Raw genomic sequence first — 12,914 nt, forward strand, 5'->3', positions numbered from 1 at the left:
ACAAACAGCTTAGAACTCATCTTAGTTGTCTTTACAGAGGGAAAAGTTGAACAAATGGAAAAAAAAATGAATTTTCTTGTATTTATCAGAAAGTTAGGGTTGCAGGATGAATTGCAACCCAGAAATCTGGAGAGGCAAGTGAATCTAGCAGATTAGATCTTAGACTAGCTCAACTGGAGAAGATGTTGCAACTATAAACTGATAAGGACACTTAAATGGTAATTTTAATGAGTATTTGCAGGCTAAATATAGACTAGCTTGAGAGTAAGACACTCCCAGTGGCCAATCTTAACCAGGGACACTTGGCCCCATGTTTTCATTGACTTACCTACTGGAAATCCACCAGGTTCTCAAAGTAGGCATCCAAGGAATATTTCCTTCTTGCTCTTGCAAAAAAGAGTAACTTCTGTCAAACACACAAAAAAACATTATGGTTTCAATATGTTCCCCAAAGTTCATAAAATTACATCATAAAATGTAATCCTCAGACTCCTGTGTTGATGATTTTTTTGAGGTGGACCCTTGGGGAGGTAACTAGGATTATATGAGGCCATGAGGTGGAAAAAAGAGACCTGAACTAGCACTTGTTCTGTCCCATCAAATGATAACTTACAGTACAGTTGCAAACATACTGAGTAGTAATAAAAACATATCAATCATATTCAATGTAAGCAGTCTGAACACACCAATTGAGAGACTGCCAAAGTGAATAACAAAACAAGACTCAACTATATCTTTTCTGGAAGAAACCTATGTTAAATATAAACTTTGACTAGATAAAAGCAGAGGAATAGAGAAATACAAACACCAGGCTAACTCTAATCAAAAGAAACTACGAGAACCCAGCATTATTACATAGCAAGTAAAGCTGTCACAAGGAACTGGCAAACTATATGGGTGCAATTTATGTCCCAACTGCTTGACTTCAGATCTAGCTCCCTGCTAATGGCCTGGGAAGAGCAGCTGAAGATGGCTTGAATGCTTGCTGGGATCCAAGATGGGTGCCTGTTCATGTCCTGGCTGCTCCACTTCCAGTCCAGCTCACTTCCCTGCTTGTGGCCTAGGAAAGCAGTAGGGGATGGCCCAAATCCTTGGAATCCTGCACTCATGTGGGAGGACTGGAAGAAGCTCCTGGTTCCTGGCTTCAGATCATCTCAGCTCCAGTCACTGCAGCCATTTGGGCAGCGAAGCAACTGACGGAAGATCTTTCTCTCTGTCTCTCCTTCTCTCTGTAAATCTGCCTTTCCAATAAAAATAAGCAATATTAAAAATGAAAAGAGAAAGAAATTTAGATAAACTGATTTTAGACAAATAACACTTGAAAACAAGAGAAACTATTATGGATCAAAGGAAAGTGGTGGTAATTAGTATGCATAATAAAAATGTTCATTTTCCCAGAAAACATTAATCTGAATATATGTATATAACTGCACAACATCAGAATATGTCAAGAAAAAAAAGCAAACATGAATCATAAACCTGAAAAGAAACTGGCCAACCCATTATCAGAATTGGGGACTTCAACATTCTTCCGTCCATAATTAATGCTAATACAAGGAAGAAAACTGTAGTTCGCAAATAAATTACATTTTAATGAACAAATAAAAGAAAGGAGTGCCAAGACTGTAATCATAAAATAAAATGAAACTATGGGAAGTGTTCATTGCACTGATTTGAACCTTATGCATTGTATATATGCACTGAAATACTGAACTGCAGCTGATAAACATGCATAATTATTGTAAATATAAAAAATGTTAAGAGACATGTGTGCAATAATATTATTAAGCCGAAAAGCTTATTGTAAACATCAATGTTATGCACAAATACATATGAGCATCTATACATTGGTAAGTGTGTGGAAAAAATTTTAACTAGTGATTATTCGGAAAGTGAGAACTCAAGCAGGTTTTTAACTTTGTTCTTTTAACTTTTCTGTACTATCAGAATGTCTGAAAACATCTTTGTTTCATTTCTATAGAACTACTAAAGCTATCTGGGCCCAGCATGATGACCTAGCAGCTAAAGTCCTCACCCTGAATGTGCCGGGATCCCAAATGGGCGCCAGTTCTAATCCCGGCTGTTCCACTTCCCATCCAGCTCCCTCCCTGCTTGTGGTCTGGGAAAGCAGTCAAGGACAGCCCAATGCTTTGGGACCCTGCACCTGTGTGGGAGACCCAGAAGAGCTCCTGACTCCTGGCTTCAGATTGGCTCAGCTCTAGCCGTTGCGGCTGCTTGGGGAATGAACCATCGGACGGAAGATCTTCCACTCTGTCTCTCCTCCTCTCTGTATATTCACCTTTGCAATAAAATAAATTAATTAATTAATATTTTTTAAGAAGAACTACTAAAGCTATCTTCACTGCAAAAACGGAACAAACTATAATAAATAAATGATTAAATAAAGAAGCTAGAAGATCAGGATACAGCTGGTCTGAAGTGCACTACCATCTTTATCTAATTGATATTTGTAAATGTAACAGTGGCACAGTATACATTCATCCCAACTCATATAAAACATTCATCAACATCAACCATATTCTGGGATACAAAACGTACTTATCACATTAAAGAAAATCAGAAATTATGCAAAGTATGCTTAGGACCACAAGAAATTAACCAAGAAATCAAGGACAGGATAGCTGAAAACTCAGAAATCTTTGGAGACTAACCAATACATTCCTAAATAACACATAATCAAAGAAGTCTCAATAATGATTGAAATATATAAAATTAACTGAAGATAAAAATACAAATTTTTGTATATATAAACACATATAAAAAGATATGTGTGTTTATAAGATACACTTGTGGTTATATTTATAAATATAATAATAAATATTTAGAGGGAAATATATAGCATCAAAATGCATTTATAGGAAAAGAAGAATGACCTAAAATTAAAATCCCCAGCTTTCACCCAGGCTACTACAGGATGAAAAACTTAAGCCTAAAACAAGCAGAAAAAGGTGATAATAAATTATAGAGAAAATAAATGAATCTGAAGACAAGAAAACAATAGAGAAAATGAGCAAATTCAAAACTTTTCTTTGAAAAGATCATTTAAGTGTATAAATACTTTTCCAAGCTAATAATGGAAATATATGATGAACATAATCTGTCAATATTAGGAATGAAACTTTTCACTGAAGGAATAGCAAAAGATTGTGTTGGACAACTCTATACAGAAACAACTGAATCTTTATATGAAACTCTCAAATTCCTAGACAAATACAGTTATGAAAACTTGTACAAAAATAAGTAGCCTAGTAATAACAAATAGTAATAAAAAATAGAATCAATAATTATCAACTTTTTAAAAAAATCACCAGCCAAGATGATTTCACTGGTGAATTCTACCAAGTATGTAAGAAAGAATACCAATTTTTTATAATTTCTTACAGAAAATAGCAGAGAACTCATTATGTGATGACATTACGCTAATATCAAAACAAAATTCAGTAAAAAAAATTAAAGACCAATGCTTTTCATGAACATAGATTTTTAAATGCTCATAAATATTTTAGCAAATTGAATTCAAGAATGTATGAAAATACTATCAAACCAAGACTAAGTGTAATTTATTCAAGATTTACAAAGCTGACAACATTTGAATACCGATCATCATATCTGCAAGCTAAAAATAAAAAATAATATGATAATATCAATAGATGCAGAGAAAATGCCAATATTGAACATTCATGATTAAAATAACTTTCAGGTCCAGCATGGTGGTTCAGCTGGCTGGTGCCTCATCTGCAGGCACCAGGATCCCTTATGGGAGCTGTTTGTGTCCCAGCTGCTCCACTTCCAGTCCAGCTCGCTGCTTGTGGCCTGAAAGGGCAGTGGAGGATGAGTTTGGTCCTTGGGACCTAATACCCATGTGTGAGACTGGAGAAGGCTCCTGGCTCCTGGCTTTGATTTGGCTCAGCTCTGGCTATTGTAGTCATTTGGGGAGTGGACCAGAGGTGGAGGATCTTTCTCTCTGTCTCTCCTCTCTGTGAATCTGCCTTTCCAATGAAAATGGGAGAATTTCATAAATAAATAAATAAGTACATAAATATGTTTTAAAAACTCAACAAATACATGCAAACTTCCTCAGCTTGATATATAACTTCTGGCCATAATAATCATATTTAGTGGTAACAAATTGGATGCTTATTCTTAAATTTAGAAACAAGACAAAGATTTTCTGTTACTACTCCTATTCCATATCTATGGGAAGTCTAATTTATTTATTAAGATAACAAAAGGAAATAAAATATATCCCGATCATAAAGTAAATGCTGAAACTGTCTCTATTATTAAATGGCAATATCACATGTAAAGAATTCCCAAGAATCGTTAAAGACAATTCTGCAACTAATAAACAGGTATAGCAAGGCCATAAAAATGTGAGGTTGATAGATTAAAGCAACTGCTTTTCTGTATTCCACCAATAAACAACTGAAATTTCAAATAAAAAAGTGATTCCATTTGCAATAGCATCAAAAAACCCAGAAATACATTCAATGTCACGAAACCTGTAGAGATGCTACACCAAAAAAACTATAAAGCATTGTTGAAATAAATTAAAATCTTCAAAATTGAAATACAAAGCATAGTCATGCATTAGACTCAATACTGTTAAGATGTGAATTCTTCCAAATTTGATCACTAGATTCAATGGGATCTAAACCAAGACCCAAGAAAGATACTTTTCAAAGATACTTTTCTCTAAACTGCTTATAAAGTTTATTTGAAAAGCAAGAAAAGCTGCAGTAGAGAGTGTGACATGGAAGGACAGAGTGGAGGGACCAACACTACCCAACCGCAAAGCTTCACTAGGAAGCCATGGTCTAGTACTCAGAGCAAAGTAGCATAATCATCGGAGAACCAACTCCTGTACCTGTGGAATCCAACAGAGCCACGGGATCCGGGACAAAGGGCAAGAGCAATTCAATGGAGAAAGTGCAAAGCCCCAAGAAAGGACACAAAGATCTCATATCTTTCATTACACCTAAATGTAAAACTATGAAACTCCCAAAGAGAACATTGACCTAAATCTATGGAACCTAGAATTTGGTGCCATTTTATGTACATCAAAATTATGACCTTGAGAAAAAAATATGTCAATCAGACATTATCAAAATGAAAGACTTGGCCCTGCAAAAGACAGTGTTAACAGGATCCAAATACAAACCTTACTCTGGCAAAAATAATAATAATAATAACAATAATAATAATAATAATAATTGTAAAACATGTATCAGGTAAAGAGCTTTCAGTGAAAATATGAAGGTGCTTTTGAAATTTGCTGGAAATTGGAATTAAGTTTATTTGGGGACAAAAAAAAGAGCACCTTGAAACCCATGCAGAGGGTTTTTTGTTTTTCATACTACATCTTTCCATAAACTTCTTAATGATTGTCATATGAATTTAAAAATTAAACTATAAACTTATGTTCCAATCTTTCATTAATTTTTTGTAGTACTCTTGAACATGAATATACACACATAGTCCAACTCAAATGTGGAAAAGGATTAGAAAAATGGGACTCATGTGTGGCTGCAGGTTATGAAAATGGTATAACCACTCAGAAAAACTGCTTTGCTTCAATTCTTGAGAGCTTGTTTGGAGGTTCTAGCAGGGGACCGAAGACTGGTCCTCCTCTAGCGGGGATGGTCGTCCACTTGGAGCCCGCAGCTTCGGGAGGGACGCACGCGGAGCGGTGAGGGAGGAAGGGGACACCCGCCTAGCCAGCCAGATCAGCGGAATCAACCCTGGCGATCCATGTGGTGACAGATGTCGCAGCCAGATCGCCCTCACATCCTGGTTCAATTCTTACAAATATATTTACTGTAAGATCTACCAATTGCATTTCTACTTAACCATCTTCTTGGAAAACTTGCCCATACAAAACTCTGCAAGCAAATGTTTATTCTATTCACAGTCGCCAAAAACCGGGAACCACCACTCTTCAGAGGGTGACTACAGAAATGGGACGTGACAGGAACAGACAGTGCTGAACAACTGAATGAAGTCTGACTCAGGCAACCTCAAGATTGAATTTCAAAGGCATAACACTGACTGAATACAGATCCTTTTTGAACGCCGCCTATAGCTTTATTCTCCACATAGGACCTCATACAAACTAGAACCCTGGAGGCACGTGAGCTGCTCCAAGGATTGGACTGGGGGAGAAGGATGTTGAGCCAGGGCTGTTGAATCCTGCCCCAACCGGTGCTCCCCGCCAACCCAAGCACAGGCTCAAAATTACAGGGTTGCAGGGTTGTTTTTTATCTGAATATTAATTTAAGTCACACGCATTATTACACACTATTAAATACAGTGAGTTAAAAAAAAAAAAAAGCAAAAGCAAAGAGCGAGGTGGTTCTGGGGAGAGGAGTGAAGAAACGCACCAGGATGGCAGCAGTCGCTCACAGCCGCGAGTCTGGTTCGGGGCGAGGGGGCGTGGTGACCCCCGGGGACACGCCATGAGGGCCGGTGGAGCGAGCGAGCCGGGGCCCCCGCGAGCACAGACGAGGAAAAATCTTATCAATTCGGCCGAAAACAGGGGGAAAAGCCAGAGAGCCCGCTCAGAGGCTCAAGGCAAGGACTGCGGAGCGTGTTACCCGGGCTCCCACAACAGGACGTGGAAACGGAGCCGCGACCGTGAGAAAGTTTGGGAGGTTTGGAGGGGAAGAGCGAACCGGCCGGACACAGCCCCCGAAGTGGGTGAAGGCACCACGAGGCGGGACACCAAGAGACCGCAGCTCCTCAGGCAGCGCTGCGGGTGGCCCCGGCGCCGGCGGCTGAGGTGATCCCGGAGGGCCAGCGCGGGCGCGGGGAGGCCGTGAGCGCTCCCGGAGGTCGGGGCCGCGGCGCGGTCCTGGCCCCGAGCACGCGCGTCCCGACCCCGCCCCCACATTCCCTCCAGCGGGGCGGGGTCGGGGCGGGGATAGGGCGGGCCCGCGCGCGCTCGCCCGTGCGGGGCGGGGCGAGGGGCGGGGCGCGGCCGCGGCCGGTGACGTCAGGCGAGGGCGCGCGCCGGACCGCTGCGGGCCGAGCCGGGAGGCGGGCGCTGCGCGCGGCCGCGGGCGGAGGGGCGCTGCGGGCGGAGCGGCGCGAGGGGCGGAGCGGCGCGCGGGAAGAGGCGGGGGAGGAGAGGCCCCCGGGACCGCGAGCTGCCGCTGAGGAGGGGGACGCGGAGCCCGGGCACGAGCGAAACAGCTGATCTGGTTTTCCTGTAAAGGGAGAGAAAATGGAAGTCGGATAGCGGCGACTGCGGCGCTGCGGGCTGGGAGCGGAGCTGCGCGGCGCGGCAGGTGAGACGGCGCTGGCCGCGGTGCTGCCGGCGGGCGGCGGGGCTGGGCCGGCGGACTCGGCAGGTGTGCTGTCCCGGTGTCGCCGGCTCCGGGGCAGGTGGGGGGCGAGGGCCGCGCTGGACCCGCCCGCGCGTCTGCATTGCGGGCTCCGCTCCGGACCCCGCGGGCGCCGCGGCCACCGGTTCCGATCCGCGCGGCTCCCTGGCGGGGCGCGGCGCTCCCGCTGTGGGTCGGGGCTGCTGTCTCCTCCTGGCCCTGGAACGTGATGACAGGCTCTGGGCGACTACCTCAGGGTCCGCGGCGGGGGTGGAAGGGCGGTGTGGGGGCGCCCGCAGACGCCCGGGCGGAGGGCCCAGCTGGAGCCGCGTGCGTGAGGCCGCTCGGAGGACGCGGGTCTGGGTGGCAAGTGGACCACCACTGCGCCACGCACCGCTCTCTGACTGGCCCTGCGGGGTCTTGGTGGACAGCAGGCGGACCCTTGGTGCCATTTGCCTGCAAACCCGGCGGCCTTCCCTAGGATCTCCTCTCCGGAGTGGGGAGAGATTGAATCTGCTGTGCCTTAAGTGCTCCCTTAAATTTGGGAGATGTCAGTGATGTCATCATTCACTAAAACTTTCCTTCATTGGACACGACCGCTCGAGTGTACCCTCCTCCCTCCGGGTGCCGCTATTGCAGCCCTTTGAGAATCTTGCACATAAAATGGATTTACCTCTGCTCGCGAAACTCAACCACGTCTCCCACGTGAAGACGCACGGGCTTGCATCTCTTGGCTTGGGGATTCGCTGATGGAAGAGTGGCTGAAGGGAAACTTGTTAGATCTGAGCATGTCTGGGAATGGCTTCCTCCACAGCAAAGGGATGGTGGAAAGAAGGGACCCACCTCTGATAGGACATGCTGTGGCCTTGCCTTGTCTTGGTGGATGAAAGTGAGCTGTAAGAGCTATAGCTTACTGAAGCAGGCGGGGGTAGACAGGGTGGGAGTGGAAGGCGAGGAGGGTGTTACGTCTTTGCAGGCCTTGACAGGGTTGGGAAAATCTGCAGCTCTCCTTGTCCATCACCCCCTCCAGGGTGTGCTGGGAGAGGCCTTCCCTGGGAACATGCTGGTTGCCCCACTATGCATCCCACCAGCCTCCCAGGCCTTTTCAACATGCAACAAGGGTCCAGGGAATGCAGAGGCAGGAAACCTGCACAATTCATCAAATTCTAGGGAGCATCGCTCCAATCCCAAGACAGGAGCAACTGTGTATAGGAGGGTGCCCTCTTTATCAACTCTAGTGGAAGCATAAGCAAGTTATCCAGAGGTTCTGAAGCACTTCAGAAGCCTGTTGTATATCCAACAGATATCTGATAGGGGACAAAAGTATTGACATTTTTTATAATTAATAATTAATGAAACTCCTAATAGGTTAAAATACGCATGGCACACATGAGTGCCGTGATCCCTTTGGGTCCACAGGGAATGTGATACCAGGTCCCATGCAGAAGTTTGCATCTGGGTTGGTGTAAGAACAAATGGGAGAGCATAATTTCCTCTAAGACCTTGCTGTTCAGGATGATGGTGGGAGAAAATGAAGCCTTGCTGGGTGGGGGCCTGGCCCTGGATCCTGGTTTGCAGGTGTCACCTAAGGAAGTGACTCTTGGCCACCAGGCCTGGAGGAGTGGAGGGGGTATCTTGCTCTGATTGGTCAGTGTGCAGGTCATAACATCTGACCCCTCAGTGGGCCACGTTTATTCCCAAAAACAGGCCTGGATGAGAGAGGAAGCCTTCAGTGCTTGGCCTATACTCTGAAGTTGCTCTGGAATTTGCTCTCTTAAACTGTGGCTGAGGTTTTTGTATAATTCACATACTCTCAATGGTATGAAGATTGTTTTATAAGGCCCTGGATTGTGAACTCTGAAAATTTAGACTTTGAACCACATTGGCTTAAGTTTCATTTTCTTTTACCTGTAGATATGTTAAAATACTTCCCATAATATTTTTGGTTTAGTATGTTACAGTGCTTGTGAAAATACAAATGTGTATATTTCCAGTAAATCTTTAGATTTTAGCCAGTTTCCTAACTTCTTAAAGCTGCTGATGTTCCTTCTTTTGTGTTTAGAATTTTGTATCTTCTGTTTCTAAGAGGGCAGCTTTGCTTTGGCTTTTCTGTTTTGTTCCCTCTGGATCTTAGGACCATTTATTCTTGTTTTAGGTCCATTAGAATAAAGGCTGAGTCAGCTTCTGCTAGGCCAGCAGGGGGCATGTTAAACATGGCTTGACTGGCCCCTATCAGCGCCACCTTAGGGGTGGACTGCCAAGTTGGGGTCTGGTGAGTGTGTGATGTACCTAAGTATACTAGTGTGTGCCAGACTGTTCCCCTGTGTGTCTGTCATACATGAGGTGGGAACTGAAGGAAGGGAGCAAGAGGGGCACATTTGAATGACCAAGGGTGACAATAATACATCTGTAGCCCTGCCTGGGTGGGGCAGAGGATGACTGGGTCTTTATAAAGTGGGCTGTCGATCCTTAGCTCATTTTGAGTCTCAAGATCCAGTGCTTTCTCAGACTGTAGGAATGAGAGCTGATTTGAAGATGGGGCAGGGGGACGTTGTGCTTACAGAACTATAGCCCTGAGTCCCAGGGAGGGTTGACCATGCCCACCAGAACCCCGTGAGCACACCTCTTCCCCAATCCCTCCATGTTTGCTCTTGGTTTTTGACTCCTAGTTGACTCAACACCTGGGCCTCTGTGTTTGGCACTTTCCAGGGGGTCTGGCTTGCCCTCCCCTACAACATGATTGGTCCCAAGGTTCTCAGATGAAGAAAAGCAAATGTTTAATCATCTCATTTCCCCCCAGAAAATGTAATCAGGAGGAAAGAAGCAAGTGTGATGTTCGCTTAAGTGTTCATCTGACTCGTAGGCATGTGCCAGGATATTCAACTGTATGTTCCCTGACAGGCTGTCCCCAAAAGGGACTGAGATCAGAAAGGCTAGCTCCTGTGCAAGGGTCATCTCAGGGGGCCACAGACTTCCCCTAAGCTTAGGTGATTATTGCAGCAACAGTAATCTTCATTGTTCTTTTCTCCAACGTTCCTCACAGAGCCTGTGTGCCAAGGGGAAAGATCACCCCTCAGCAGTGCTAGAACCTAACAGATGCCCTACTAGAGAACTAGCCAACTGCTATGACTAGATGCTTTCTTGAGCTTCTGACTCCCATAAAGCTGCCTGAAAAACCCAGTTATTGAATTTAGATGACCAAATGGAAATGCTGTTTATTTCAGCTTCACGCTGAACCAGACGCTCACTATAGGCACTGATATGGCTAAGTGGGAAGCTCCACTCAATATACAGACAGGTGGCACCTAATTTAATTGGAAGTTGCCTGTCATTGAGTGTGGCCACAGGATGCCCTGCTCAGAGAGAATCCTGAAATTCACTGGAATTAAAATGGAAATGCAGCACACAGGTTCCTTTTTGTGTTATATTTGAAAATATTTTACTCTTGAACCTTAAAAGAATTTTTATTTATTCATTGGTAGACTGCTTCATCCCCTAAGAAAGTTTGCATATCACAAAGAGAATAAGATAGCTCTAAGAAAGACGTGACAACATGACAAGGGAGAGCCTCCTTTGCCACACTTAGGAGGCGCAGTTCTTTGCCATTCCTTGTAGCAGACAACAGAAGTGGGGCTAAAAATACACCTCAAAAGACTGGTATTGGAAGAAGTGTTGGATGCTGCCCTACTGCTTGCCTGTGTGGTGAAGGTGTGGTTAGCTGGCAGGTTTGCATGTGGCAACTTTGTAGGGGAACAGGGAAGTTGGGGTTAGTACTGGGAGGGAGTGGACCCTGCATCAACAACATTGACCAGCCACTGACAGCTTGGTCAAGACATGGGACTTCTTGCTCCAGGTTTCTCATGACAAAGGAACAGAGTTAATCTCTCCTGTTTCCAACCTCTCATCTGGTACAACCTTGTGACTCCACAAAGTCTCGTTCCTTGATGTTACAGATTTCTACTGTCCATCATTTTGCATAAAGCAAAGTCAAATACATATCGATGCCCATGCAGGTTTTAAATACACCTCTCTTGGTATAAGCAGGTAAATCTTGAGGCAACTTATTTTGAGGCTTGAAGAATTTTTGTATTTATCCTTCAAAGAAAATATTTTCTGTTTAAGCATAGTTTATTCTTGCTTAGTTTTCCTTACAAATATGATTGAAATTTGTTGTCTGAATGCATATACATGAGAAAGAGAAGTATCGAATTTTAGAACATGAAAATTAAGCCTTTGAAGTTCATTTCCCTGTTTAGCACTTCATCTAATTGTTTCATTAGATTACTGCAGTTTCATGTGGAACTGGAGATTGGTGTGAATAGACCACAGCCCCATTCCTCTGCGCAATTAGATTAAGATTTTTCAGTTACTCAGACAAGAATTTCAGCAGTCGCCTGGTGCTGTCCCTACCAGGGTGAGCCATGTCATAGCTTGGCTCTGCTGCCGCCTGAACTGATGCAGACATCCTGTAAGAGTGTGCCCAACTCATGCCTGTGTTTCCATTTTAGGACTCATCCACATCAGGCTCTCCTGGTTTTACAGTCATAGCAAGGCTGGACTAGCCAGTTCTTGTTGCAGAAGAAAGTACAGAGTGCTTGGCGCCCTGGGACGTGATTGCACTCCTTCCCTGATCCACATCGCCCATTTCATCTTAAGGGTGCAGAGTCCATGCTGGGATTGCATTTCATCTGCCCTACCGCTCCACTAATAAGTGTGAATTACTGGAAAGTGGGTAACACATTTGCACATGTAACTTTTCAGGTATCTCAAGGAAAGAAAATTCCAACATCCCAGACACATATAGTTAACCTTTTCTTTTTAAAGTGTTTAAACGGGGATATTTTTTTTAACCTAAGTATACTTTACCATATCCTGAAAGAATCATCACTGAACAGTAAAACTAAGTATACAACCAACTTGCACTTGGAGACCAACTGTGTGACCTTGCACAGTCCCAGGTGGTTCCAGGGGTAGAGTTTTTTTATTGGCTATCCTGCAGGTGTTGGGGAAGGGCAGTTAAGTAAGAGTATGCAGTGAGTTCATAAATTTCAATGATCCATGAATCATTCTAGGAAAAGGAATGAGAGATAGAGCTATCCAAATTACTACCAGCCTAGTTTCTCCTGTGTCTGTTGATGTAGCTAGCTACAGTATGTACTTGTAAGTCAAGATATTGCTTATATGACCTTAATCTGACTTTTTGGGTGATAGAGGAAGGAAACAGAGTTTAGAAGGATAAAGGCTCTTCCATGACTTTAGCACTTCTTAAAATCATTAGGTGATGAGCAATGCTAAATGAAGTTCCTCTACATCAGAGTAGTTGGTGAGCTCCCTAATGATCAGGTTGCATCTCCTAAATCCTGGTGGCATGAATGGGAGCCCCAAAGGGCTCAGTACATGAGATAGTTACAGACACTTATTCCTAACCTTTTAGTTGAGGTAAGAGTAGTCTCTCATGTGAACAACTGGCAGATAGAGCAGATGAAAGAGAAGAGCACTCCTGAGCTGGATTCCTGCAGGCAGATGCTAGGGAGGGTACATGGTCAGTGATTGACCAGAGGTCCTGCCAGC

The 12,914-nt window shown here is 44.1% G+C and overlaps 1 protein-coding gene across 2 annotated transcripts in view; it reads left to right on the forward strand.

Annotated features, from left to right (window-relative positions):
- Positions 1-7,102: 7,102 nt before the first annotated feature.
- OTUD7A (OTU deubiquitinase 7A) overlaps positions 7,103-12,914 on the forward strand; it is a 287,564-nt gene continuing 281,752 nt past the window's right edge. For both annotated transcript variants that reach the window (XM_058666537.1, XM_058666538.1), the window contains exon 1: positions 7,103-7,307. The gene's annotated coding sequence lies outside the window, so the exon portion shown is untranslated. The remainder of the gene's footprint in view (positions 7,308-12,914) is intronic.

This window comes from Ochotona princeps, chromosome 6, assembly GCF_030435755.1.
Source record: "Ochotona princeps isolate mOchPri1 chromosome 6, mOchPri1.hap1, whole genome shotgun sequence".
NCBI lineage: Eukaryota > Metazoa > Chordata > Mammalia > Lagomorpha > Ochotonidae > Ochotona > Ochotona princeps.